The 27,791-nt window shown below is 42.9% G+C and overlaps 1 long non-coding RNA gene and 1 other non-coding gene across 3 annotated transcripts; one reads left to right on the forward strand and one right to left on the reverse strand.

Annotated features, from left to right (window-relative positions):
* Positions 1 to 908: 908 nt before the first annotated feature.
* Positions 909 to 19,994, forward strand: LOC141370134 (uncharacterized). 2 transcript variants are annotated; one of them, XR_012373899.1, is made up of 3 exons: positions 909 to 1,205; positions 11,968 to 12,090; positions 19,638 to 19,994. It is a non-coding gene; the product is annotated as an uncharacterized lncRNA (long non-coding RNA). The 2 variants fall into 2 exon arrangements; XR_012373898.1 differs by lacking the exon at positions 909 to 1,205 and adding an exon at positions 9,539 to 9,601.
* LOC112838429 (U6 spliceosomal RNA) lies at positions 7,489 to 7,595 on the reverse strand. The gene has a single exon (XR_003211987.1). It is a non-coding gene; the product is annotated as a U6 spliceosomal RNA (small nuclear RNA).
* Positions 19,995 to 27,791: the final 7,797 nt, after the last annotated feature.

The following is a 27,791-nucleotide window of genomic DNA, read 5'->3' on the forward strand; positions in this document are numbered from 1 at the left end:
TGGTATAACTAATAAAGCAGAGTCAGAATGAGCTAAATTTCACAATCAGGCTCAGGTTCATGAAGAACTTTTAAAATACAAAATTCAAAAACAGAGTTGAAGAGAATGACAGCAAGTTTTGAGATAAATGGTAGCATAGCTATGGTTTCTAATAATCATAATAAAAGCTACCATTTCTCAAGCTCTTACTCTATGCCGGGCAACATGGTAAGAGTTTTGTAAATCTCATCTCCTTTAATCCCACAAGAATACACTGAGGTAAAGATCATGATCCCCATTTCTTAGGTGATTAAACTGAGACTTGGAGTTTAAAGGTCCTGCCCAGGGTCCCAGGTCACCCAGCACCATTTCAAGGTGAAGTTACCCACCTATGCAGCCTGAGAATTTTTAACAAATCGTTACCTGAATGAAACAGGCCAGTTAGAGTCATAATACGGCTTCGCAATTCTTTGGCTAAGGCAACACTTTTAATACCCACCTCTATTTATTAGATTTCATTTTTGAGCAAATAATATGTGCATCTCAGAAATGAAAGTGAGTGATTTTTGTTGAGAATTGAGCATTCCTGCATTAACCAAAAGGCTTCAAGTCAACCTAACTATTTAACAAAGCTCTACTTTTTCTGGACTAGCAAAGCTATACTCCAGCTTATGATTTTTGCCTCTGCTACCACATGGCTGCAAATGGCTTTTACTTGAAGTCCAAGGTCACATCCCTTGGACCCTTTCCTATTAGAAATGTTGGCTCCCATCTGGCACATCCTTACCAATCATGGTAAGGATTAAGGAGACTGTAAAGGGCCAACGTGAATTCCCAAGCTTAATTTAAGGACTTGACTTCCATTCAGTTAGCCTGTGCTTGACTCTTCCTGTTCCTCCCTGGAGCTTCCTAGAGTCCACTGTGCGCAACACTCAAGTGTAGAATCTGAAAGTAACCTGGCCGTAAAAAAAGACGTGCAAAACAATATAACCTCTTCACAGACTCATTCCACTTTATATGCAAAGGAAATGATCCTAGAACACTCCGGGGGATTTTGAAAGAGGGGAAGACAAAGAAGAAGAAGAAAGAGAAGGAGAAAGCCCTGTGTTTGCAATGATGTGAAGAGAGAACTCTGCTCTCTGAGCATGGAAGGAAGTAAGAAGACCCTATTTGCAGCTTCAGTAGAGGAAAAGAAAAAAGCCCCGCAAGGAAACTACCAACAGATGGTAAATACATTTTTAATTCTTCTGTCTTACTGTGTGGACTTGTGCACATTTGTCCTGCTGTGTTAGGCTCCCGAAATAGCTAGCCATGGAATTGCAGAACAGTTCTGTTGCAATTTGAGATTTAGGAAACCATGCTGGCTGACAAAACAGGAAGGGCTCCTAGTAGGATGGAGTGGATTTGCTTCCCTGTTTGCAGCTCCTCATGGTGGCATCCACTGTCGTTCCGAGTGCGGGAAAATTCTCTCCTGTGTCAGGTCTCATGGATGATGCTGTAAACCTACTATTTCAAATTGTCCTCCGAGCTCTAGTTACAGTGATTAAATGTTGACTCTATCCCGATGATAACTCTCAAAGGTTAAAAGGAATAAGATCCAGGTATTTACGGATCCTCAGTCCTCCAGGGAGCGACCCAAATATATATGGCAGCCCAGAGTTCCATACCCAGCCTTACTTTTCACTTTGATATTATAATGTTCCCATAGAACATCAGGGGGATTCCAGTGCCCAAAAAAGGACCAGTTATGATAACGGATTGCTCTAAAAGGAACTAAGGAGATGAGATGCCCATTCAGTTAACTCTGCATCTGAGAAGGGACCTGACATGGGTACCAGCAACGAGTTAGGTTTCCAATCCCAACACCACCTCTCCGTGCGTGTGCAAGAAAGAAAAAGTCTTGGTGAATCCAACTGGATGTAGAATAATGGGGAGAGAGTGGTCTATTACTTAATCATAGTCTGGAAATATAACTTATACAATACCATATTATTAGAACTGGAAGGATCCTTACAGAATCTAGTTCAATTTTTTCATTTTATAGACAGGAATCTGGGCCAAAGAATTGCAGGAAATTGGCAAAGATTATACAACTAGTTGGTGGCAAATTCAGTACTGGAACCTGAGACATCTATTTCTCAGTTCAATGCTTGTTCTACTTGAGCACCCACAGAAGGTGGACATTTCTATGACAAGCAAAATCCAATTCTAAAAGACCTTTCTCATGGTAATCCTCACTCTTGGGTTCTTAAAAAGCAAGATGATGGGATCTCTGGTCTATGAATGTTTGAGAAACTAGTTGATATTCTTTCTAGGGAAGGTTTCAAGCTGAAATATATTTGTTAATTTCTGTCCTAAACCCCTGTGGATTGTGTCGAGATTATATAGCTATCACATGGTTTGGCACAGCTGGGATCCTCTTTTTATGAAATAGCAGGGAAGATTGGTAGATAAGGATTAAAAAGCATTGGCAAAAGAGAACAATAACTTTCTACCCAGTGCCTTCCTGGTCTAAGAATCTCTCCTAGCCTCAGCTGGAGACAGGGGTGGGAGGTTGGGGGAGGGGATGAGGGTTGGAAAGGGGATTTTTATCTTCCTTAGTGAAAGAAAGGATAAAAAGCACATTAGCACTGCTCAATTTAATGAAATCTTGATTTCACATAGTTTAAATTTCTACAAAATTAGCTATATTCTTATTAAAAATGACTTATACGTTCATAGGTATTTTTTCCAATGGGTACCTATGTAGTTCACTAATAAAAATGATTCTCAATCAGCTATTTAAGAAATGTTATCCTTTCCTGTTGTTGTTGTTGTTGTTTTTAGAAAGTTAATCAGTAAACTCTTCAATAGCTAGTTTAGCAACAAGGTCTCCTAAATTTTGCAATTCCATTCAGCATTTTTGACGTGTTGCTTTTTGCACGTGATTTCAGCAATGTTTTATTTTTGGGGGGGGTGGAAAATTTTTTACCCGTTGTGTTTAAACACAGCATTCTTTGTTTTGAGACTCAATTTAACCATTTTGAGTATTCTTGCTAAATTTGCTCGCTATGTCCACAGTCCACCGACAGATCTGTGGGTGGGGGAGGGCAGAATTTCTTCAGTGAATTATTTTGAGGAGAGTAGTCAGGAAGGCACACCTCAGGTGGTTTTATTCCTGTGATCCAAATTTTATTTTCTAGCTAATATCACTAGGGACATTTGAAGCTTTAATAATTACATCTCAAGGCCTAAAGAAAAAAAAAAAGAAGAAAAATTATGTTTACTATGCGTTCACACCCAGCATTTCAGAGCTACCATCAGAGAGCCTGTTTGGCTACTTTAAAAAAATAGATTGATATCAAGATTCCGTTTTAAGAGTTCAAACTTAGCTGACAGTTTGTTCTTAAAAAAAAGAAAAAAGAGAAAGGACAAAGTCCCAAAAGCTAGATTTAAGCAATTGTTTTTGTGGAAGGGTTTAGCGTTGCTTATTTGAAAGAGTAAAAAAATATAAGGTATTGATTTTACCTTTCCTTTTGGAGGACAGTTTTAGGATTTTTTTCCTCTAGAAAGTTTTGAGGCTATGATTCATGCTAAAAGTGCCGTGTTCCATTATGTACCAACACAGCTTTGAAGTTGTCCCTGCTTCTGGGTCAAGGGCTCCCCCTGTGGCTACATGCCAGTTTCATCCTTGGACTCTCAGGATCCTCGGAAGCAAATCAACTTTCCAGTAAAATCCTGTGGTAGCTCTATTTTACATAAAAGTGTGCAGCCTGGGGGCAGGATACTGCTTTGCATTTTAGGTGGACAAGAAGGGAGAGAAAACATCCATTCTCACCAAAAGACGATTCCCAGAGGAGTCATTACTGCAGAAGCCAGACGGCAGCTCACAGGTATGCCACTCACTCTGTCTACAATCTTTCTAACTCCAAAGCTTGTTATTTGTGTGGAAACAACAAAAATACGAATGGTGGTAAAGCGTTCTAAGCCATGTGTGGTCCTGGTCAGTACGTATCCCACAAGTTGAAACAGTGATGAGCAGCTCAGCTCTTTTAGGTCAGTATCTCTTCCTTGTGGCAAGAAAAGGGGGGAAAAACGAACAAGGGACGTTACACATCACAACATGGATGAACCTCACAATGAGGGAAAATAAAAACGAGGCGAAACACAAAATCATGTATACTGGATCGTTCCATTTGTAGAACGTTCAAAAACACACAAAACTCAATCTACCGTGTTGGGACGAAGTATGATGGTTTACCTTTGATGAGGAGGAGGGGGGATGGTGATCAGAAGGAAGCAGGGGGATGGCTTCGGGAGTGCTAGAAAGTTCTCTGCCTTGACCTGGGTGGTACATACAGAGGTGTGTTCACTTTGTGACAATTCATTAAGCCATGGAGTTGTGATCTGTGTGCTTTTCCTCTGAGTGATTTACTTCAATTTAAGATTTTTAAAAATAATATACCATTGGGAGAGATAATTTAAAGAACTATTAGAATAGTATTTTGCCTAATTAAACCATTTCGCCTATTTAAAGATATATAGATAGGTATTACTGAGGAAAAATAGAAAATTCAGATAAGCTAAAGGAAAAAATTACATGAAGCTTGAGGGTAGGGCAACGGGAACGCTCATACACTGCTACAGGGAATGTCAGGAGCTATGGCTATTCTTGGGTAACTGTTCGGCATTATCTACGAAAGTTAGAGATATGCATCTGGTGACCCAGATTTCTACCCATGGGTAGACACCCAACAGCAATGTGTACGTGTGAACACCAGAAGAACAGCAACTCTCTATTCGTGATAGCCCCAAACTGAAAACAAGCCAAACTGTCCATCGACAGTCAAGTGGACAAATAAAGTGTGCACATCCAGCCTTGGAATATCAAACAGCATTGAAAATTGGTGAACCATAGTACCCTCAGCAAAAGGGATGAAACTGAAAAATCTAAGGTTAAGGGATAGAAGCCAGAGGCAAAAAACTCTATGCTCCCATTTACTTAAAGTTCAAAAAACAGTAAAAGACATAGTGATATAACTTTATAGTGTTTAGTGACATAGACTTTGCCGGTAAAACTAAAGAAAAGACAAAAAAGAGATTATTATAAATGTAAAGGCAACAGTGACCTCTTGGGGAGAGGGTGGGTTGAGATTGGAAAGAGATGGATAGAGGGCTTCCAGGCCATGTTCTTTTTTTTTTTTTTTTAAGATTTAAGATTTTTGTTTATTTATGAGAGGGAGAGAGAGGGAGAGAGAGAGAGAGCACAAGCAGGGGGAGGGTCAGAGAGAGAGGAAGAAGCAGATTCCCCACTGAGTGCAGAACCCACACAGGGCCCACGGGAGCGGGGGGTGGTTGATGCCGTCTCCATCCCAGGACCCAGAGATCATGACCAGAGCCGAAGTCAGGCATTTAACCGACTGAGCCACCCAGGTGCCCCCGCCATGTTCTATTTCTTAACCTGAATAGCAGTTATGTGAGTGTTCACTTTACAAGAATTTATTAAATGAAACTTTTATATATCGTGCACTTTCCCAAATGTGTGTTATATTTCACAATAAAAAAGATATAAAAGTCACATGAAACCCAATTACTCAGAGACAGTTAATAATTTAACACCTTGATATGTGTACTGCCAGACCTTCTTTAATGCAATATATACTTTTTCCCCCATTGCTTTGTAGGCTTTAATTTTTTTTTCTTTAATGATATGACCTTCCAGAAGAATTCCTCTTCAAGTTTTTTTTTCCCGCTTTCCATTTAATTTTAACTAAGAGTAAATATCATACAAGCTTTATGCCCCTATGGAAGCCTAAAGCCATGGAGTGGCTTTCAGGAAATTAGGTTGCTTTAGCCTAAGCTACATTGATTCATAAACCAATCTGCAGGATTTTGCTATAGCTCATGGGAGACTTTTCCTTCCCTGTTAATAATGCGGCTGCTTCAAAAGGGAAAAGCCTCTTCCCACTTCTTCACAGTGCTATCTTTTCAAAAGGAAAGGCCAGGCAATGAGGGGGGAAAGGCCAGTGAGGGAGTGGTCAGGAGGCTTGAGGCAGAGGAGGGGTCATCCTAAAACTTAACCACAGAACACATCCTGCTGAGCCTGGCCTAGGCAACATTAGGAAGTAGATTTTCCAAAATGATCTAGGTAGGGTGTTTTTGTCTGGGCACCTGGGTGGCTCAGTCGGTTAAGCATCTGCCTTGGTCTCAGGTCATGATCCCAGCGTTCTGGGTTCGAGTTCGGCATCCGGCTCCCTGCTCATCGGGGAGTCTGCTTCTCCCTCCCCTCTGCCTGCCAGCCTATCTGCCTACTTGTGATATCTCTCTCTCTGTCAAATAAATAAATAAAATCTTTAAAAATAAATAAATAAAAAAATAAACAAGGCTTTCCCAACTCACTCCCTTTCTTTCCCTGTGGAGCACAAACAGCTTCCGTAGCTCCATCATGCTAACACCAGCCAGTACAAAGTTCTAAAATCTGTAACTGCTCAGTTTCGAATACTTGCCAGTAATGGCAATTGGCATTTGTATAGTGTTCGCTATTCTGTTAAGCACTTTCAGGTATGCTCTTGTACAATTGCAATAGCCAATGCTCCAAGGTGAGCTGGGAAGCTAATAATGCCACCATTTCGCAGGTGGAAACACTCTGCGAGAGCTTGAGTAACCAGCCCCACATTATAGGATTAGTTTTCAGCGTAAGCCAGGAATAGTGACCCCTTACTGCTCTAAGTGGAAACACATTCAGTGTATACTAAATACAGATATATGGTCAGGGAATAGGAATATCAAATAAATATGTGAGAGCATTCTAATTTTTTAAAAAATCTTTTAGGGATGCCTGAGTGGCTCAGTCGGTCAAATGTCTGCCTTTAGTTTGGGTCATGATCCCAGGATCCCGGGATCGAGTCCTGCATCAGGCTTTTATGTTCTATCAAACGTAAAAGAGGTCACATGTTCTTTACAATCTACAGCGGGGAGCCTTCTTCTCCCTCCCCTGCGGCTCTCCCTGCTTGCACTTTCCCTCTCCCTCTCTCTCTGATAAATAAAATCTTTTAAAACAATAAAAAATCTTTTAGTAGATATTCCTTTTTTCAAAGCACTTGGGGTTTTTCTGGCTTATTTTTCATCACAAAATAAGTACATATTAGGTGTAAAAATCAAAATAGCACAAATAAAATCGAAATCACTTAGGATCGCGTTAAATAGAGCTAACTGCTCACCATCTTAGTAACTGACTACAGATTAAGTCTTGAGCTCTTGTAGAGTGAAAACTCCCCTCCCACACCAGTTCTTCCCCGCCCAACACACACACTACATTCTTTATCTGCAAAATTTTCTTAGCTATTCTTGGCCATTTGCTTTCTTATTTAAATTTTAGAATTAGGTTTTACTAAAACTCTATTGAGGTTTCTATTGGATGCGCATTATTTTTATAGACGAATTTGAGTTAAAATTTTTACTGCATCGCTTCCTTTCTTCCGTAAGCACAGTATAGTTCTCCTTAATTTGTGCCCATTTTTACAACTTTTGAAAAATATGACCTGCTTCAAGAGTTTGTGTGTCAACTCTGCGCAGGGGCAGTGATAATCTGTTCTGTATTGTTCTAACTTTCGTGTGTGTGCTGTGGAAGTGAGCCCTCAGAAGGTAGTTCTTCAGTGTTGGAGGATATGAGCGGGAAAGAAGAAGTCACATGTTCTTTACAATCTACGGAAAACAGTAACTGAGAAAGACATCAATCTGGATTAATTGTGTCTGTCAAACATAAAAGTATTTAGCTGTGTGCTGACAATGGGAACAATGTTTTTGGCTTTTCTTATCTTGGCCCTTCTATTATCCAAACCAAAGCTCTTGTCCTGTGGGTGGTCTTGACAGAGGAAATGCACTAGGACAAAGGGGTGGGGGGGGGGGGGGGGGAAGAAAAGAGAAGGAAAAGAAGATGGTCAGCCTTGAGGATGAGGAGGGCTGGGGAGGAGGGACATGTGGCTGGGGCAGGTGAGGCAGGTGGAGAGCAGTGGCGGGTAGGGAAGGGATTAACAGCAAGTGTGGACTCTCAACCAGCAGCATTACTTGGGATCTTGTCAGAAGCTCAGACTATGGGCCCTAATCGTACCTATCCAATCACAATCTGCATTTTAACAAGATCCCAGGTACTTCTTATGCACATGAAAGTTCCAGGAGCTCCAAGTTGCCCCCAACCAGTCGGAGCCAGTCTTGATCAGTGTCATCAGCCTGAGACCTATTAATAGACGGAATGGTTTTGGTTGCCTAGAGACCTGGAAATCTGGTTCCTGGTGTAGACTCGGAGTCTCCAAGTTCTTTTATCACTGTGGCCAAAGCCTTGTGACCTCAGTCGGCCTCAGTTTCTCTGCTAAGCATGTTAGTTCTCTGCAGCGGCTGGATCCTTGCCCTGGACCCCTGTTTCCTCTGCTCAGGTCCTAATGCTCTGCCAAACCCTTGCGCTCCCCCTTCCCTTCAGAAGCAGGCTGTGATTTCCTACTCTTTCCTCAGTTTCTGGCGGGGGGCCTGCAGTGACTGGACCAATCACCTGGAATGGTGCCTGATTTTGAGTATTGTCCCCTGGCCTTCTTCCAGAACTGTGTTCTGCTGGCAGGGAGGACTCACTCCGATATCCAAACAGCCTGGCCCAATCGGAGCTAGTCATGCCCTTTGACTGACACTCACTGGCCTGCCTGGTTGTCCCCTGGGGATGGGCCAGCTTCTGAAGACAGGCTCTGGCCCCTGCGCCCCACTGGATTGTGGCTACTTCTTCCTCCCCATGGCCTGTACTGATGTGCTCACAACCTGTCACAAAGAGGAGGCAGCCAGCAGAGACCGAGGGAAGCTTCAGTTCCTTCTCTCTCTCTTAGCGTTTCTGACTCTAGGGCTCCATGGGCCTGCTTCGATATGGACCTTGAAATTCCCAACAGTGCCCTTGGAGCCTGTTAGGTAACAGATATTCTAAAAGTCCTAGAAGACTACTGAGTACAAACCGGCTCAGTGGTTTTGTATCTCTTGCACTTCTGGCCCTTTCTCCCAAGTGGAGAAAAAATCTTCTTTGCTGCCTGACTCACTTTATAAAAAGAGGCCAAGCCATAGAGAAGCCCAATAATGTCTCTGGTTACCATATCACCATTTTACTTTAAGGGTATTATACCTCCTGCCACGCTCAGTTTATGGTGGAACATTATACAATGCGTATCACACCTGCTACCGTGTTTTAAACCAGCACAAAATGTCATGAAGTTCAAAACAATCCTGTTGGCTTCAGTTACAGAGTGCCTGGGTGGCTCAGTCGTTAAGCGTCTGCCTTCAGCTCAGGTCATGATCCCAGGGTCCTCGGCTCGAGCCCCATATCGGGCTCCCTGCTCTGCAGGAAGCCTGCTTCTCCCTCTCCCACTCCCCCTGCTTGTGTTCTCTTTCTCGCTGTGTCTCTGTCTGTGTCATATAAATAAATAAAATATTTAAAGAAAAAAAATTTTTTTTCAAAAAACAGTACTCTCCATTAATTAGTAATAGAGCACGGGCTGGGTCTTTAAGACTGTTGCATCATCTCAATTCCAAAGAACTATTCTTACGGTGATTTAAAAAAGAAGAAGAAGGCAAAGAAAGAAAACAGGAAGAAGTGTGGCAGCACCCACAGGAGGTAAGAAATGCTGTGGGTGTTGTTTCCATTATTTACATATACAACACTTTCACAAGAATCCAAATGTCTTACAAAGAAAATACAATACAAATTGCAATAAAGATGCAGTAACACAGTAAGGCATAAGGAAAACAATTATCCAAAGGAAGGTTAAAGTTTGGCATAAATTGTTTGCCCAGAAGGAATGGATAAGTGTCCACTGACCCCATCCCATTTGCACCTGCAAAGGTAGGCAGGTACCTGGTGGTGTTCGCCATGTTTGGAAAAGAAGTTACACGTAAAATAGTGGTAAAAGTAGTCATAAAAAATGTCTAAAACCATTCTGAGTAAGAAATACCTGCTGTTAAATGAAGTCACTCGAAGTCTCTAAAGTTGCATCACAAGGTTGTGACCTTAGCCAGGATGGGTAAATATGTGAATTTCCAGAAGGCACTCTTGGCCAAGCAAAATCAGAGGTCCGAGGAAGAACTTACTCAAGACTAGAAAAAAATAAATGGATAGTAAATGGAATATATATAAGCATTTCACTAGTCATTGCACCTTGTTAAAGGTCCACACTTTCTCAGGATAGATTTTAGTTGATAAATCATGAAGAAACTGTATTTGAAGTTTGTGTTAAAACAACAACAACAACAACCCAGTTTTAATAGATCTCATGAAGCTGCTTTCAGGGGCATGTCTGCTGTAATGTCATTATTTGAGCAAGGTTCCAAGCAACAGCTTCAACTTTTGGAGAAAGGAAAATCCAGTACAGGGGGAAGAATATGCCCAGGAAAAATTTCTAAAATGTTGCAGAGTCTTAAAAATGGATGATTATATAGAACAACACATCACTACTAGTGCTATTATAACGATAGTATGTGTAGTTATAGTCAAACCACTCAGAATTACAATGTCATTTGTCTTCTTTGTACCTCTTTTGTTTTCACAAGTCACATGGCAAAATCAACAAATACTACATCATCCTGCTCACAATTCAGCTGTGGAAAAAGCATCCGCTCACTCATGTCAAGGGTAGCTATTATTAGCTTGCGTCGATTCTCCCATACGATACATACCCATGCTTATTAAGCTGTTTGTATGCCTCCTTTGTCATATTCCTCCATGAATCTGACTATTTCTATGCAGTGAAACCCAGAGATATTATTTCTATAGGCCTTTCCAAAATTAATGCAATTCCTCCATTAAAAAAAAAAAACAAAACATTATTGGGGGGGAAATGCCACATCATATATGCACTGATATTGAACCTTTCTACAGAAAATATTACAGTACTGGTACTGGATTATACAATGTCCCCGCCAAATCCATGTCCACTCAGAACCTGTAAATATGACCTTATTTGTAAATGGGGTCTTTGCAGACATAATCAGGTTACAATGACGGCATATTGGGTTAGAGTGGTCCCTAAATCTGATGAGTGATGCCCTTATAAGAAGGCTATGGAGACACACAGACGTATAGGGAGATCATCATGTGAACACAGAGGGAGAAATTGAAGTAAGTTAGCCACAGGCCAAAGATTGCCAGTAACCCCGAGAAGCTAAGAGAGAGACTTAGAACAGATTCTATCTCAGAGCCTTTGGAGGCATGTGGCCCTGCTGACACTTTGATTTCACACGTTAGCCTCCAGGACTGTGACATATAAATTGCTATTGCTTACCCCTTCCCCCGCCCCCCCCCCGTTTGTGGTATTTTGTCACGGCAGCCCAAGGAAACTACTATGATGCCCAGTTTCCAGATTATGAAAGTAAGTACGCTAAGTTACACAAAAACTCATATTGACTTTCTCTTAGATGATGAAATGAGGGGAGGAAAAGGCTATTTGTCACAGTGACATGGCAAATATAGACCAGAGATATGATGAGAAATGGGTCATTCTAACGTTGCAAGGCAGGCATAACTGTAAAAGAATGGAAGTTTCAGCTGATGCACCTGAGACATTGCTATCAGTGAGGTATTTTAAAGTGAGGTATGAGAGCTTCCTTTGCAAAATTTGCAAGGAAGGTTGTCAAAATCTGATTATGTGACTTTTCAACTGCTTACATAAACCAAAAGGACATTAAAAATGCGAAGTAGGGATGCAAGGAGAGGGTTGTTTTGTACCGAGTGGTCTGTGTGCTGGATATTCTCCCGCCTGGCCTTTCCAAATCTTCACGGGCAAAGAAAGTGTCAGTGGTTCCCTTGGAGGGGACGTGGACTACCCCCAAGAGAAAGCAGGCATGAGGGTATCTTGTGTCCTCTCTAAAAGGGTCATCTGGATGGGTGACCAGATGAACAAAAAGGCTGGAGCGGGTGCCAGACTCCCACAGGCTGAGGGAAGACTGAGTGATCAGCCATATTAAGACATATCCATCTGTCGACAGGGAAATGCAGGTGAGAAAAGCCCTACCCTGCGGTGTCTTGAAAAACCAACTGGAGACACAACTTGAAATACGTGTCAAGGCCAGAGAACTCTGACACTAAATCTTCACGGGACTACCAGACTAGTAAGAACCTTCCTGCTCTGTTTTCCTCCTAATCCTCCCGCTACTCCAACCCGAGAGAAGTGTGAAATCCCTGTTAGAAAGATGAAAGGGGCAGGGATCGGGAAAAGGGAGGCCACGGGCTGCTCTCCTAACCGGATTGTGAGAGGCTGAGCTGGGGAGCGGAGAAGCCTAAGTGCAAAACCAGATGGATGTTTTTACTGTGACCTGACTCTAGACATGTTAATTACTGACCCATGGACATTTTCATTACCCGGAAGTGACCAGAGAATAAAAAGTTGCTCTAAATTTCACCCGAGAGCAGAGAAAGTGTTAACTCTGTGGAATCAATTTGAAGTGTTGCTTTATGATTGATTACATCCTACGAGTCATGCTTGTTCAATGTAATAGTTACATAACTGTTGCTAAATGCAATTTGAAGAGAGTGGTTCTTAGTGCCTTCTATATAGTTTTCCCCTATGAAGTCACTGCGTCTCTGTCTGAATTTTGGAAAATTATACATCAAATTGTCTTCACAGAGAATTGGGCCCTTGTAACTTATTATCAGCACTCATAAATCTCTAAACTGAAAAGCATTATGTGCTTGGCACACATTAGGCGCTCAATAAATGTTGAATGAATGAAGAAATGAATAGGCAGTGAAGAGAAACCCTGATCGCCTAGGGTCTTCATAAACCCCAGTTATCCCCAAATTCTCTTCTGGTAGAGCAAGAAAGGTCCCAAGTTTGTGATTTCTGGAAAATTCCAACCAGACATTTGGGTTGGAATTTACGGCCTCCATATAAGAAATTATGAAACTTTTTAGTGTTAGAAAGAGGTGATTTAGGAGGTGATTTAGTGCAAGCTCTTCATTTTACAGACAAAGGCCCAAAGAAGTGAAATAATTGGATTCCAGTCACTTTTTCTAGCAGTGCCAATGCTGGCCCTGGAAACTCTTGATAGCTGACTCATTGATAGTGACATTCTTTGATTTCTGGGCTTCTTGCTAGCTTGGCTTTGTTTGAGTGAGAGCTTATGCTCTCTTTGTTAGTTTTCTGATCAATAAAAGAAGTTGCACCAAATTGCTTTCGCCTAATAAACACAAAGAACTGCACCATTGACTTGGCATCGAGTGAGGAGTTAGGATGAGCTCTGTCCTTGAGGAGCTTATGGCTGAGTGGAGGGAACAGACAGGTGAAAAACAACTCTGACAACATGGGCTAAGTGCTGTATTAGAGGTTAACACACTGTGGAGCTGTGATGACATTTAGGAAAAGCACCTAATCCAACCTAAGGGTCATGGACGGCTTCCTAGAGGAGGTGACATCTAAGCTGAGTCTTGAGAATGTGGAAAATTTAAGAAGCAGGGTGTGTTCACAGAACCCTAAGGGCTGTTCTATGGAGGTATTGCTGAGTACAAGGGGGAAGAGAGAGAGAGAGGTCAGGCCTGAGAGATCAACCTGTGCCCCAACATGGAGGGATTTCCATGCTATATTAACGAGTGTAGACTTTACAGAAAGTCTACCAGAAACTCCCAAAGTATCTTTTGCAAGGGACTAGTGAGACCTGATTTCTGACTCAAGAAAAAAAAAAAATCAGTCTAGCTGCAGTATGGGGAATGGTTTTGAAGGAGATAACATAGGCAAAGAGGCTAGCCAAGAAACTACTGAAATAATCCAGGTAAGAAGAAAAATGGCAGCAGAGATGGGAAAGGCCGACTTTCAGAGCAATGTGCCATAGACTGAATTGTGTGCCCTGCCGCCACAAGGCACACACTGCAGCCTTAAAGCCCACTAGGATGGTATTTAGAGGTGGGGCCTTGGAAGATAATTAGGTTTAGATGAGGTCAGATGGGTGGGGCCCCTGTGATGAGATTAGCGTCCACAGAAGAAGAGGCACCAGAGAGCTTGTGTTCTATCTCCACCAGGTGAGCACACAACATGGAGGTGGCCCTCTACAGCCTGGAAAATGGTCTTCAGCAGAAACTGAGCATGTCCGATTTGGGACTTCTTGCCTTCAGAACTGTGAGAAAATAAGTTTCTGTATTTAAGCCACCCAGTGTGTGATAATTGTTGTGGCGACCAGGGCTGGCTAATCCCCCACAGAATTGAGATGCAGGACGCAGGGATGTATTCCTCATAGGGAATCAGGAGAGGGAGGAGCCAAGGGTTGGACGCGTGTCCAGGCGTAGCATGTATGGAGAGCACAGAGGGCCTGAAACAGGGAGCACTAGCCGAGAAAGGAGAGACTTACTAGAGACCAGTGAATAGCCAGAGAGATTAAGGGAAAGCAAAAGAGGCCAAGAGAAGGGAATTGTTTTCGAAAAGAAGATATGTTCTTGTGCAAATACGATACAGATGTCGAGATAAAATAAGGTTGAAAGGTGTCTGCCAGCCTCAGCAATAACATGCCTTTGGAGATCTTGGCAAGGATTGTTTAAACATTGTGAGGACAGGCACCTGACTGCAATTGGTTGAAGAGGGAATGGGATGTCGGGAATTATAGACAGCATAGAAAGCCCATTCGAGAATCCTGGCTTTGAAGTAGGGAGGAGAGGTGGCAAGGTAATGAGAAGGGAAGCAAGAGGTTGTTATGTTCAAAGAGAAGATTTTTAGGAGTGATGGTGTTGAGGAAGAACTAGAGGAGAGGCAATGATTGATGAGTAAGGTACTGAGTGTGCAGGCCGTGATGAACTACGGAGCTCAGATGTGGCTACTGGCTTTCGAAGGAGGGACTTCCTCCGTCACTGTGGGAAGGTAGTAAGAATATGGGCACAGAATGTGTGCAAGACTAAGTGTAGAGTCAGTCCTCCCTGATGGTTTTTGTTTTCTCCATGAAGTAGCAAGTGAGAGTGAGGTAGGTGGGGACATACCAGGACAGGGGATTGGAGGAGATAGCTTCAGTTTGCGCTGTGGGGAAGGGGTGAGAGAGAGAGAGAGTGGACAGAAGGAAGTAGGAGAGAGCACTAAGTGTCTTTTTTTTTTAAGATTTTATTTATTTGACAGCGAGAGACACAGCAAGAGAGGGAACATAAGCAGAGAGAGTAGGAGAGGGAGAAGCAGGCTTCCCGCTGAGCAGGGAGCCGATGCAGGGCTCGATCCCAGGACCACGGGATCCTGACCTGAGCCGAAGGCAGACGCTTAACCGACTGAGCCACCCAGGCGCCCCGCACTAGGTGTCTTTATTGCTTTATTTATAAACAGTGTGAAGTCAGTTGGGAGAATCAGGGCTAGGGAGTCAGTCTGGGCCATCCAAATGTGGAGCAGTTCCTGGGTCAGTCCGGACCATAAAGGATGCCTCTTCCATTTTTTATTTTTATTTTTTTACCCCATCCTTTGGTAATAAGGCAGATGGGCAGATGGATTTTGGGGGATACCAGGGCCATACCAGGACTAGGGCCCCCTCAGTTTGTGTAAACCTGCATTCCAATCACATGCATGACTTCTTTTTGTTTCTTGGGACCCTGAGTATTAACATTGGCATGGCCATTGTCATATACAAAGAAAAACTATGTGCTGGGACACCTGGGGAGCCCAGGCTATTGAGCGTCTGACTCTTGAATTTCATCTCAGGTCATGAACTCGGGTTCATGAAATGGAACCCCCAGTTGGGCTTTGCGCTCAGCATGGAGTCTGCTTGTCCCTTTCTGCCCCTCCCCCTCCTCTCTCTCTCAAATAAATAAATAAATAAATAAATAAATAAAATCTTAAAAAAAGAAAGAAAAAGGAAAACTGTGTGCAGACATGGTCAGACACAGAGAACATCCGGATGTTTCCATGCTTTTGTAGGTCCTTAGATGTCATTACTTCACAGAGTGCTTTACAGTTTAGATTCTGACTCTGCAGGACCCTCAGTAGCTTTTCTAACAAGCAGTGTTGGAGCAATTGGACACTTGTAGACAAAAAGAATTGAACCTTGAACTTACACAATAATTAATTCAAAATGGACATACAGATATAAGCAAAATAAAACATAAACCTATATACTTCCTGAAGAAAAAAACAGAACATCTTTGGAATCTAGGGCTAGGCAAATAACTCTTGGACTTGATACCAAAAGTATGATCCACAAAAGGAAAAAATGGATGTTAGATTTCATCAAATTTTAAAATTTTTTCTTTGTAAAGACCCTACTAGGAAAGTGAAAAGACATGAGACAGACTACAAGAAAATATTTGCAAAACACATATCCAACAAAGGACTAGTATCTAGAATATATAAAGAACTCTAAGAACTCAACAGTAACAAACAATCCAATTAGAAAATGGGCAAAAGGCATGAATAGACACTTCACCAAAGAACACATACAGATGGTAGATAAGCATATAAAAATGTGTTCAGCACCATTAGCCATTAGGAAAATACAAATTACAACCATGAGATATCACTATACTTCCATCAGAATAAAAAACAGTGACACTACCAAATGCTGCTGAGGGTGTGGAGAAATTGGATCGCTCATACATTTGATAACCCCAAATAGTACAACCAATCTAGAAAACAGTTAATAGTTGCTTTAAACAATGAATATACAACTACCATAGGACCCAGACATAGCCCTCTTGAGCATTCATCCCAGAGAAAGGAAAACTTAGATTCACACAAAAACCTGTCCACTAACGTTTATGAAAACTTTGTTTGAAATAGCCCCAAACAGTAAGCAACCTGGATGTCCTTCAATGGGTGAATGACTGAACAAAACCAGTTTATCCATACCACAGAACCCTACTCAGCAATAGTAAGAATGAACTATTGATGGAGGCAACTATCTGGATGAATGTCCAGAGAAATATGCTGAGTTAGAAGAACCAATTCCAAAAGGTTACTCCCTGTATGATTCTGTGTATATATCTAAAATGACAAAATTATAGAAATGGAGAAACAATTAGTTGTTGCCAGGGTCAAGGAGGGGATGGAGGTAGAGAGAAGCTGGTGTGGTTATAAGAGGCCAAGATGAGGGATCTTTGTGGTGGTGGAAATATTCTGAGCCTTGACTGTATCAATATTAAAATCCTGGTTGTGACAGCCCAGTGTTGTCTTGCAAAATGTTACGGTAGGCATGAACTGGGTAAAGGGCACATGGGATCTCTGTATTGTTTCTTACAACCACATGTGAATTTACAATAATCTCCAAATAAACATAATCAAGTTCAAAAAGGCAGGTGCTGCACAGATCACCCCAACTGTGGCAGGACTTGGAATGATCCAGAAGCTGTGCCCGAGATTCATCTCTAACACACCGTCTGCTACCGCCTCCAAGCTGGTACCGTTTTCCAAACTACATAGGGCACTGAGTCCAAGGCTGGAGTTCTTCTAAAGACCCGCAGTAACCTTGACACCCTGCCCCAGGGGAGCATCTCCCGGGCCTTTTGTCCTTCGAATTTTCCATTATCTGGATGTCTTGAAGGCCCCCGTGGCCTTCGTTTGGGAAGAAGAGGCCTTTATGGTTGAAGATTTCAGCCAAAGGTCACGAGCTCTAGGGGTAGGTGCCAACATGCCCACCCTCAGAAGTTCAGCCTGGACCAGCGGCACCTTTGGGGGTCCCCAGTGTGTGAAGTGGCTCAGTTCTGCTGTGTTCCAGAAGACTTCTAGCCATAGTCCAAAGGACACTTCCCTTCTGCCATTAGAACCTTGTACATTCTCCACATGACTGAATGTTTACTTACAGAGTCTGACTCAGCCCACATTAATAGGGAGTTGAAATGTGACTTGACGGTGCTTGAACTTCAAGGAAACCAAGCTGGTAGAGACTGAGCTATTGCGATGTAAAAAGTCTAGGTTGTTTCTATTGGCCCATGCAGTGGGACAGGTAGCTTATGAGGTCACTTGGAAGGAAATAAAGAAGCTACCTTTACTATATGCCCGTCTTAGTGAAGCCGGAGCACCTCTAGGTGCCTTACTCCATTCCTGACTACATCTGCTATGATTCATGCCTTGTTCTCCGATTTTATACCTTCATCATGATGTCCTCACCATCAGGGAAAAAGCAGTGCACTGGCGGAGTTCTTTCGCCTTCAATACCTACACCTCCCCGAGGAGGCCTGAGCCTGTTTCCTTATTATGTAAAATGAGACACAGGTATTTGAAAAATCTGTAAAAATTCTTCGAGGTCTTCTCATTCCTGACACTAGGAATGTCCTTATCTTCCAGGGCTGCCTTGCAAAAATGGGCATTGTAGCAAGGTGAAAATAAAACTATATCAACCAGAATTTTTCTTGGGGGGGGGCGTGTAAAAAACAAATCTTTATGTAAAATGGATCGTTTTGTTGGGAAAAAGGTCCCACCCCTTAGTCTAAAAGAAGACTGCAAAATAAAACATAGGATGAATGACTGCACTGAAGCAAATGAAGGGAATTTGGATTTTTTTTTTTTTTTTGCCTCCCTCCCCAAAGAAAAAAGAGGTGGGGGGAGCAGCAAAAAAGAGAACGAGGGAACAAGGCAGAGCATGAAGGAGTTTTCAAAATAAGGATGACTCACGTTCAGTTTCAAGATGTATACAGACATTACTGGGCTGTGGCCGCTGTCTTTCCAACACCTTCAGTAATAACTGCATTTCAAGGAGGCTTGGTGTAAGCAGTTTGTAGGGAAATCAAGAAAAGAGGCGTAGTTTCAACGGAGGGAAGAAAGGAACAGTGAAGGAGGCCGAGTGGAGGCTGGAGGCCGGTGTGGAGGGCCGGATCTGGAGTCTGGAGTCCGGATACAGGGGCATGGAGTTGGGATGCAGGCCAGTCTGACCTTCATCTTAGCGCAGGGGGTTGGGGGGGTGGGGGGGTGCAGCTGACCTCGGGCTTACTTACCCTTTTCCTTTTACCACTTTTTCTACGAAATCTTCACTGAGCCTTTTCAATTGGCGATCTACCCCCCACTCCACATTTTTACCAATTTTGGTAAGACACTTAGCCGACTCTGCCCTGATTTATAGTTATTTGTATACCCGCCTTACGTGGCCCACTCACTGGGCTGCTCACTCTGTAGGAACTCTAGCCTCCTAGTGCCAAACATAGTAAGAGCTCAATAGTAATTTATTGAATGGAATTTGCTTTTTAGCCTTTCTCCTCTGTTCTCCTGGGGGCTTTTAGTTGGAATGAGTCATACTGTTGAGACACAGCAAATAATAATAATGACAATGGATGTGAACATAAAAGGTATTTCTTATTTAAAAAAATTTTTTTCTGGAGTGCTTGCAAGCAGGAAATCATATATATGGGATTGGGGTGGGGTGAGGGAGTGAGCCTTAGTATTGAACCTCTAGCTCTTCAGCCACATTTTCAGTTGACAAAGATCCACATAGAATATACATTCATCCCCCACATAAAATTGTACAGATGTTTCAGAGAAAACTGCAGGAACAAACTTTAACCCCATGACTTCTATTATTTTGTAATAAAAGGCTTAAAGCACAATGTGAGCTTTTTTTAGATGCTAAGTTCCATGTGAGTAGTGTGTTGTTAATTTCATATTAATGCAAGGTGCTGGCAGAACTCAGCAGAGCATCTAAAGAAGAAAATCACTTTCCCACAGCTCTGATACCTGGTGACCGACTTTAGCTTATTTTTTTTTACCATCTCCTAGATGAAATGAGCATCCTTTCCACAAGGATGCCGTATGGACATTTCCAGCACAAGGACCAGTTCCCCGCACTGACAAGAGAATTCCTTGCTCAACCATAGTTCTGTCACCAGCAAATACGAAGTCCCTACTAAGCATTAATTGATACTTGTACTCTCAATACCTGCTTCTCTTTGTGAATGAGACCTCGTAACATTACGTTTTTCTTATTTCCATGCATTGGGTACAGCTTCCTACCTTCCCTTGTGCATCTTCCTGGGATCTGGATATCAGGAGATGCTATACTTGTATTCCCCAGTGAAAAGCTGACAACACTCTATTGTCTGCCTACTAATGAGCTTCCTTGTATGGAAGATGATAAAGCAAAATCTAATCACAGCTATGTCCCCAAACACGCTTCAGGTGTGTTCGCCTCTATCTTTGGAAGGTTTCAAAAGATGTTCACCCCAGATATTAAATTAGAATCCTCTCCTTCCTCATCACGGTGTTTCCTTCCCCCTAAAGTTGATGGCATGTTCCTTCCCAAGTCCTGCTCTTGCCTCAACACTACCATTTCTACTCTATCTACTGACAACGTTGTGTTTTTTTTCTTCTTCTTCTTCTTCTATGTCTGTCTTACAGTATGTATTTCCTTTTACTACCACTGGATTCAACGTGGTTCTTTAAATAGGTGAAGTGTAGGGGAAGAAAAGAGAAGAAGTAGAGTCACTGCATAGGCCAGATCACCTCTATGGTCTCTCCAGAGACCTCTGTGATCTCTCCTCGAAAATTTGAAAAACCTCAGGAACAGGGGGGTCAATAGAAGCTCAGGAATTTTCAGCAGTAGGTAAGTGGTCTCTTCATCAGGCAGAGGATGGCCCCACCACATGAAATGCTCAAGCATCTTATGGCTTGTCCAAGGATCCAAACCTTCACCCCTTCTGTACCCCTTCTTCCCTTCCTCTCTGTATTCATTTTTCTTGTGGCTGATCTAGGGAAAGTTAAGTAGCTCTTCTAAATGGAAACATTTACAAAACTTCCCGGGGCGGGGGTGGGGGGGGTGGGGAGGAGGAAGAAGATGTGGCACTATAATGAAGGGCGTGAAGACACTTTCTCGTCTCTTGTTTGGGTCTCCCCATTCCTTTCGGGCTGCCCCGCTCTTGAGTGATGCATCACGTAGCATCACGTGCATCCCGGTGTTTAATAAGGAACGAACGTTAGCTAATGATGAGAGATAACTTCACAAAGCCTGCAACATTTTCCTTGGTCTGTAAAATTAAAATGGGAGCCACTTTCAACTCTTTCAGGGGAAAAAATACAGACGTGTCAACTCAAGCATATTAGGCTTGCCCATCCCACATGGCTAAGCTGCCCATGGAGCCCTGTCTCCATCATGATGACTGTTCTCCAGGCTCAGAAACTAATAGACACGTGGCCTCCTGGCTCTGTCGCCCTTTGTGGGTCCTTCTCTCTTTCTCGGCACTTGGCTCTCCTCTGCTCTCCTTGGCTCTCCTCCTGCATCCGGGAGGCCATTCTCAGCCCAGGGCTTGGACCCCTAATGCACATCCCTATCTCCCCATCAGAGGAAGGTGGGTCTTTTTTGTCTGGCAACCATCAAGTCTTAGGTACAGCAACCTACATTCAGCGTTTTAAATTAAAACCTGCTGCCAGGGTGAGGCTTGTGTGAGTGTTCCTGCTGATATAAATTGTCAGCTCTGCTTTAGCTTCTTCTATTCTTACACCTGTCAGCCAAAAGGCCCCAAGGAGTTAAGATTGAAGAAGGAGACAATAGGTTGCCAAAGATAACGTGAGGATCTGGTGAGTACACCCAGTAACTGTTGTGTGTCAAAGCCATCGCATTCTACTGCTTCCCCTCTCTTGCTCATTTCCCCTCATGCAATTTGTCCGCCCAACAAGTACTTGGGAGAGTGTTAGTCCCTGCAACACCCGAATCTATAACGCATGGAAGAGATTCAGGATACACTTCAAGATAGGTACAAAATTTGTTCATCTTTTCCTGTTTTAAAACCCTTATGGCACATTTTTGGCCAACGTTTACCAACGTGCTACCAACTGTGAATTTATGTGAAGAATCATGCATAGCATTTCAGGGTGATAATTCCATATTTAACATTTTGCTAGGTCTTTCTTTCAGGGAAGTGTCTCTAGTCTTCGGTGGATTGTATTCCATAAACCAAGGTCTGAAAAAGATGGGAATGCTGTGCTGAAAGTGAAGGTGGCAGGTTTCACAGGAGTCCCTGGTAACTGAGAGGACTTCGGAGTGGAGAATCATGGGGGAAGAAATATTTGAAAAATTCCAAATAAACAAGGAGAGAAGCACTCTGAGAAGCAGGTCAGAATCGTTCTATGTACAGCCGACCCTTGAACAACACAGGTTTGAACTGTGTGGGTCCACTTACATGTGGATTTTCTATAGTACAGGATTGTAAGTGTATATTCTCTTATGATTCTCTCTCTCTTTTTAAATATTTTACTTATTTATTTGTCAGAGAGAGAGAGAGAGCACAAGCAGGGGGAGCAGCAGAGGGAGAAGCAGATGCCCCTCTGAGCAAGGAGCCCAGTGCGGGGCTCGATCCCAGGACCCTGGGATCATGACCTGAGCAGAAGGCAGACCCTTAACTGACTGAGCCACCCAGGTGCCCCTCTTATGATTCTCTTAATAACGACTTCTTTTCTCTAGCTTACCTTACTGTAAGAATACAACGTATAATACATATAACACATGAAATACATGTTAATTCACTGTACATGTTATGGGTAAGGCTTCTGGTGAACTTTTAGGGAGTCAAAAGTCACAGGAGGATTTTCAACTTCACAGAGGTCAGCGCCCCAGCCCCTGCCCCCTCCCCATTGTTCAAAGGTCAACTATATTTAATATTAAACAGGGGTTTCAGAAAGATCCTGAATATCCCATTTTAAGTTCAAATGTAAGAGTTAAAAGTAGAATTTCTCTCTTCCTTCATATTTGATAACAGCCCAAGCTGATTCAACACAAATTATCATGCTTTAATAATCCCAAGGGAAAAGTTGATAAGCCAGACCCCATTCTCTTCATAGGTGTATAAATAAATACTTCATCTTAAGAAGAATCTTATCAGATGGTTAAGCACTTGGAATTTACCTATTCTGAATTCAGGGCAGCTGCTTGGGAAAAGAAAAAGTCATTTTTAAGCTGTTTTACAAGTGCTGATAATTCCCCTAGATTCAGAGATGGCTTCTTTTTTTTTTTTTTTTTTTTTGGTTTTTTGCTGTAAATGGGGGGGGGGGGAGGGATTATCTAGAGTCATCCCTTAAAAACTGGTGGAGGGAAGGTAATCGCCAACATTTCTGTTCCCTGCCTCCTGGTTTCTCCCTTTCCCACGCCCCAGAGCCATCCATGTTGGTTTCAGAAGCCAGATACTCAGAGAAAAAAATGAACCTGGGGGGAAGGGAGGCTTAGCCAGCGCTCCACGTGGGGGCCAAGGTACCGGGCCTCAGGAGGCCCCCGATCGGTGACTCAGCCTCGAGTCCTCACGCTCCTCCTGGCTTTGCCCTGGAAGGCCAGGGCCGGCTGCAGCTGAGCTCGGGCGGTCCTTCGCGGCGCCGGTAATTACTACTTCAGCTGTTTGCGGCAGGGAGACAGGCAGAGTCCTGCTCTGATTGGCTGCCTTTCTCTGACATAAACACCAGGCTCGGCCAATCAGGAGCCTGCACTCCAAGAGCAGAAAGATGAATTGCAACAGCCCAGGCCCTGGGAATTAAAAAAAAAAAAAAAAAAAAAAGAGCAACCCCCCCCCCCCCCCGGCCCCCAACCAAAACCGTACACCAGGCTTCTGGAGGAGCCCCGAGAGAGCCTGCTCTCCGCTGCTGGAAGCCCTCCGGGCAGGCCTGTTTGCACCCCAACTCCTTGGCGCTCTGCCGAGTTCACACCATTTTCAAAGTAGGTCATTCCAAGTCATCTCAGCAGAGGAGGGATACGCAGGCAGCCGCCGTCCACAGAGCCTGTGAGGAGATCCAGACCGTGCAGGGGAGGCTGGAACGTAAAGGGGATCCGCCTGGCAGGAGGCGGCTCCCCCGAGGTGCTCTTTCGCCTTCCTCAAACAAACAGCCGCCAGACAGGCTTACTTCTAAACAGACCCACTCTCGGCCGCTTACAATTGGCCAGGGACTAATCCCCTGGACAAATCTCTAGCAAGACTTAAATGTTAGCCTGAATGAAAATTCACTATGATAAGGATGATGTCATCTTGATTCAGCTCTTTGTTCTTCGTGTTGTGAAAATTCATTGTTAGTTATTAGGCTAGTGAGTTATCTCTAAGAAGGCACGCCGGTACCCCCAAGGAGAATGCAAGGAAAAATAAATAGATGCAGGCAAAATTTTCCTAAATAACATACTGAGGCATATGCATATAAAACAAATGGATGTGTCATTAAAAACATAAGCCCCATACAGATTCTTCGACACATAGAACCCATACACTGTTATTCACGCAGATATTGATAGAGCGGTAACCTTCACTTTGCTGATCAATGACATGCGTGGACGCGTGTGAAATAATGTTGAAAAGGTAAACGTCTTCTTTAAATATGACCTGCCTTTAAGTATCATCTAGAAGTTTCCTTAGCTATGCTGTTTCCTCAGCTTGCAATACCCCTCCTCTCCTCTTCTGGCAAAATCTACCCATTGCTAGGTCCCCTCTCAAATTCTTCCTCTTTAGGAAATCTCTGCCTCTTGATTTTCGGTGATTATTTCTCTCCATTCAGAACCCCTGCAGCAATAAAAGAAGCCGACAGCACACACCTAGGAATAGCTTATGTATGATGTGGCGGCTAATTGTTTACCACACCATAAACTCCTGGAAAGCTGGGGCCAGTGTCTCATAGTTCAATTGTGCATCGTATGTACGTAGCACACATACTGCTTTAAGAACAAAGGGAGAAAACTAACATTTATTGAACGCCTAGTAGGAGCCAACTACGGCACTGAGGTTTCTATCAATTTTCAAAAATTATTATTTAAAACTCATAACAGCCTTAGAAGAGAAGGCTTCCACCATTTTAAAGATAAGGAAGCAGAGGCTTAGAACAGTTACATAATTTATCCAAGATCAAACAGCCAAGCAGAGGAGCCAAGATTCAAACACAGCTATCAGACTCCATGCTCATTCTGCTACTCCCTGATTCTCAATCTTGGCCAATTAGCTTCTAGAAATTTGAGAATCTTTGTTCTGAAATTCTGATGTTGCCTAGGCCCCAACTCTGAAGATTTTGATTCAGATTTCTAATCCCAGGAGAGCAGGCAATATTTATTTCTTTAACTGCTATGTTGCCAGCAATGCCTTGCCTAGAGTAGCCATCATTACATGTTTGTTGAATGAATAAGTGAATTCAACCCATCTAGAACAGTGGTTCTCAGGCCTGGCTATATATTAGAAATCACCTGGAGAGCTGATTTAGGAATGCCTCTCTAGGCCCTACCCCCAGAGATTCCAATGCAATTGGTCTGGGGTGGGGCCGCCTGGCAGCGATCCTACTTTTCAAAAATTCCCCAGGCGATTCACATGTGCCTCCCAGGCTGAGAACCACTGGTCAAGAGAGTGAGGTCATGGGATCTACAAATTTTTAAGAGCTCCACAGGTAATTTTGGTCTGGGGCCAGGGTTGAGAACTACTGCCTACACATTCTGCTGCCTCTCTCCAGGTTTTATAAATGGGAAAGCATTACTTTCTAAAAATGATTCTATCAACAAGAATGGGCATGCACACCCATGCACAAGAGCGTCCCCATCTGGGGTACATTACAGAAGGAACAGTGGGGCCTGCCGTCACCTGATTTCTAATCTGTAACCAGTTCATTGCTAACCTGTTCTTTGATCTTTATCTGTCAGGGACTAGTTGGAGGACGATTTATGAAACTGACAGACCAGAAATCTTGTTTTGTAGCTGGGAGAAGGAGAATGAATATCTTGTCTACTGAGCTAAAGGATAACTTTCAACCTTCATGAGCCTCCATAATCAATTTGTGTGAGTGTTTATGCACTGATGTGTGGATTTTTCACTTATACATATATGGGGGGAGTATGGGGAAGAAAAAAATATTAAAATGCACAGCTTTCTGCAAATTGACGTATGGGCAAGAGGAAAAAAAAATAAAGACTCTGATTGTATGTGAACTCCAGACGTGTTTAGTAATGCTTCTAATCACCTGGAAATCAAGGAAAATGACGTGCTATGGGGCTTATGTGTTGTTAGCATTAAGCTTTTCTCGAAGGGCATTATCCAGAACGTATCAGAACACAATTTACTATAGGGGAGAGATCTTATTACTTGGTGTAATAAGCCCAACCAAACCCCGATGCATTAAACATTTCTGTAAAAGTCCTATTGTCATTGCATAATTATTACAAGCACATAAACAGTAGCTACCATTAAGAATCAAGGAATGGGAACATCTTAAAGAGCAAATTATTTTACAGTTGAGGAAAGCAACTTTTTATACACACCATGAAATTTGTATGCAATTAGTAATAGGGGACGTTCATTGAACACTTAACGGTGCCCGGCAGTCTTCGACAAGCTTTTACTGTATTCTCATGTAATCTCGCAACAAAGAGATGAACTAAGCACTATTATGGTCTCTTTCCACAGATAAGAAAACTGAAGCCCAGAGAGGCTAAGTAACTCGCTCAAGGACCCACAGCAAGTGAAGTGGGATTCAGATTCAAACAGTCTGATTTCATAGCTGATGGTTTTAACTGGTATCCATGAGACATAACTTTTTTCTCCATGCTCATGTTATGTTGTGTTAAGCAATTGCATCTTTTTTCATTTTATGTGACCCTGACATACAGTAACCAGAGAAAATAGATTTCTGGAAAGAAGCAACTATTGCTTTGTCCCAAATTTAATTCCATACTGCCTCCCCTTAGTTTTTACTACTAAACACAATTTCCAAAACACCATTCTCACAGAATTGAAATGCAGTTCAATAAATATGTTAAGCATCAATTCTGTATAAGGTTACCACAAAGGATTAGAAAATGAGCAAAATACAGCCCTTGTCTTTAAGAATCTTTTAGAAATGCAGACAGATCCTGGCATCCCCATTAAAATCCCCCCCCCTTTTTTTTTTTGGTCTCTTCATATGATTCCAAATCCCCAACCCAACCTTGGAGACCCGGAGTGATTTGGTCCCTCCTCATTTTCCAGCTCCACATCTCTCCCCTCACGCTTGTGAGCGTGAGCTTCAACTTTCCAGGGCTTCTCTTGGAGCCTCTAATGCTCCATACCCTTTCCAAGGTCAGAGCCTCCGCAGCACTGTTCCAACCCTCTCACACATGTCCCTCCTTGCCCACTCCTGGAGCTGGAAACTCCCCTGCATCCTGCAGATGTCAGCTTGAACATCACTTTCTCAGAAAAGCCTTCCCTGCTGGTGGGAACCAGGTTGCATCTCAGCTGAAGTATCTCATCGCCTCTTCCTCTTTTCATGCATGGAACTCACCCACTGTCTGTGATGCTAATTTGTGTCGTCATTTGCTGAGTGTCTCTGTCTTCCACCTGCTTGGAAAGTCCCACGAGGAGGGAGGAGAGCATGTATTATTACTCTAATCCCTGCATCCGGCACCCTGCCTTCTACTCACGGTAGAATCCAAACGTTTGTTCTAAGGTATGTTCTTCCATTTGAATGTCATGTGTCCCTTTGGTCCCAGAGGTGGCGATGGCTCTGCTGTAATGGGTCCCAGGGTTCTATCCATCTATCCCTTGTTCTTTCCCCACACCCTGCACACACCTCCTCAAACTATCCCAGAGTTAGGGAGTCACTTGTTTCCTGCTGGGGCCCTCACTAATACAGGTAAGAATTAGAGGGGGGAAAAGAACCAACAAAACAATTCATGGTTCAGATAAATGCATAGAGAGGATTAAATACTCTTAAAAACCATTTAAATATTTTCATCTAAATTTCTAAATAGCACAGTTGCTAAGCATTTACCTGAGAATTAGATGCATATTTGAAGAATAGAGTCAGGATATAGTGTATTCTTAGGGGGGAAAAAAGCACAATTCGGTTCTTACAAAGCATGCTCCAAGTGAGGCTCAACCAGGGGAGAGGATCCAGATGCCCAACTGTGTCCCAACTGCTCCTGTCTCAGGGGCCCGAAATCTGAAATCAAGGTGTCAG

Source organism: Callorhinus ursinus, unplaced genomic scaffold (assembly GCF_003265705.2).
Source record: "Callorhinus ursinus isolate GAN/ISIS: 27379988/994484 unplaced genomic scaffold, GSC_fseal_2.0 scaffold26, whole genome shotgun sequence".
Lineage (NCBI taxonomy): Eukaryota > Metazoa > Chordata > Mammalia > Carnivora > Otariidae > Callorhinus > Callorhinus ursinus.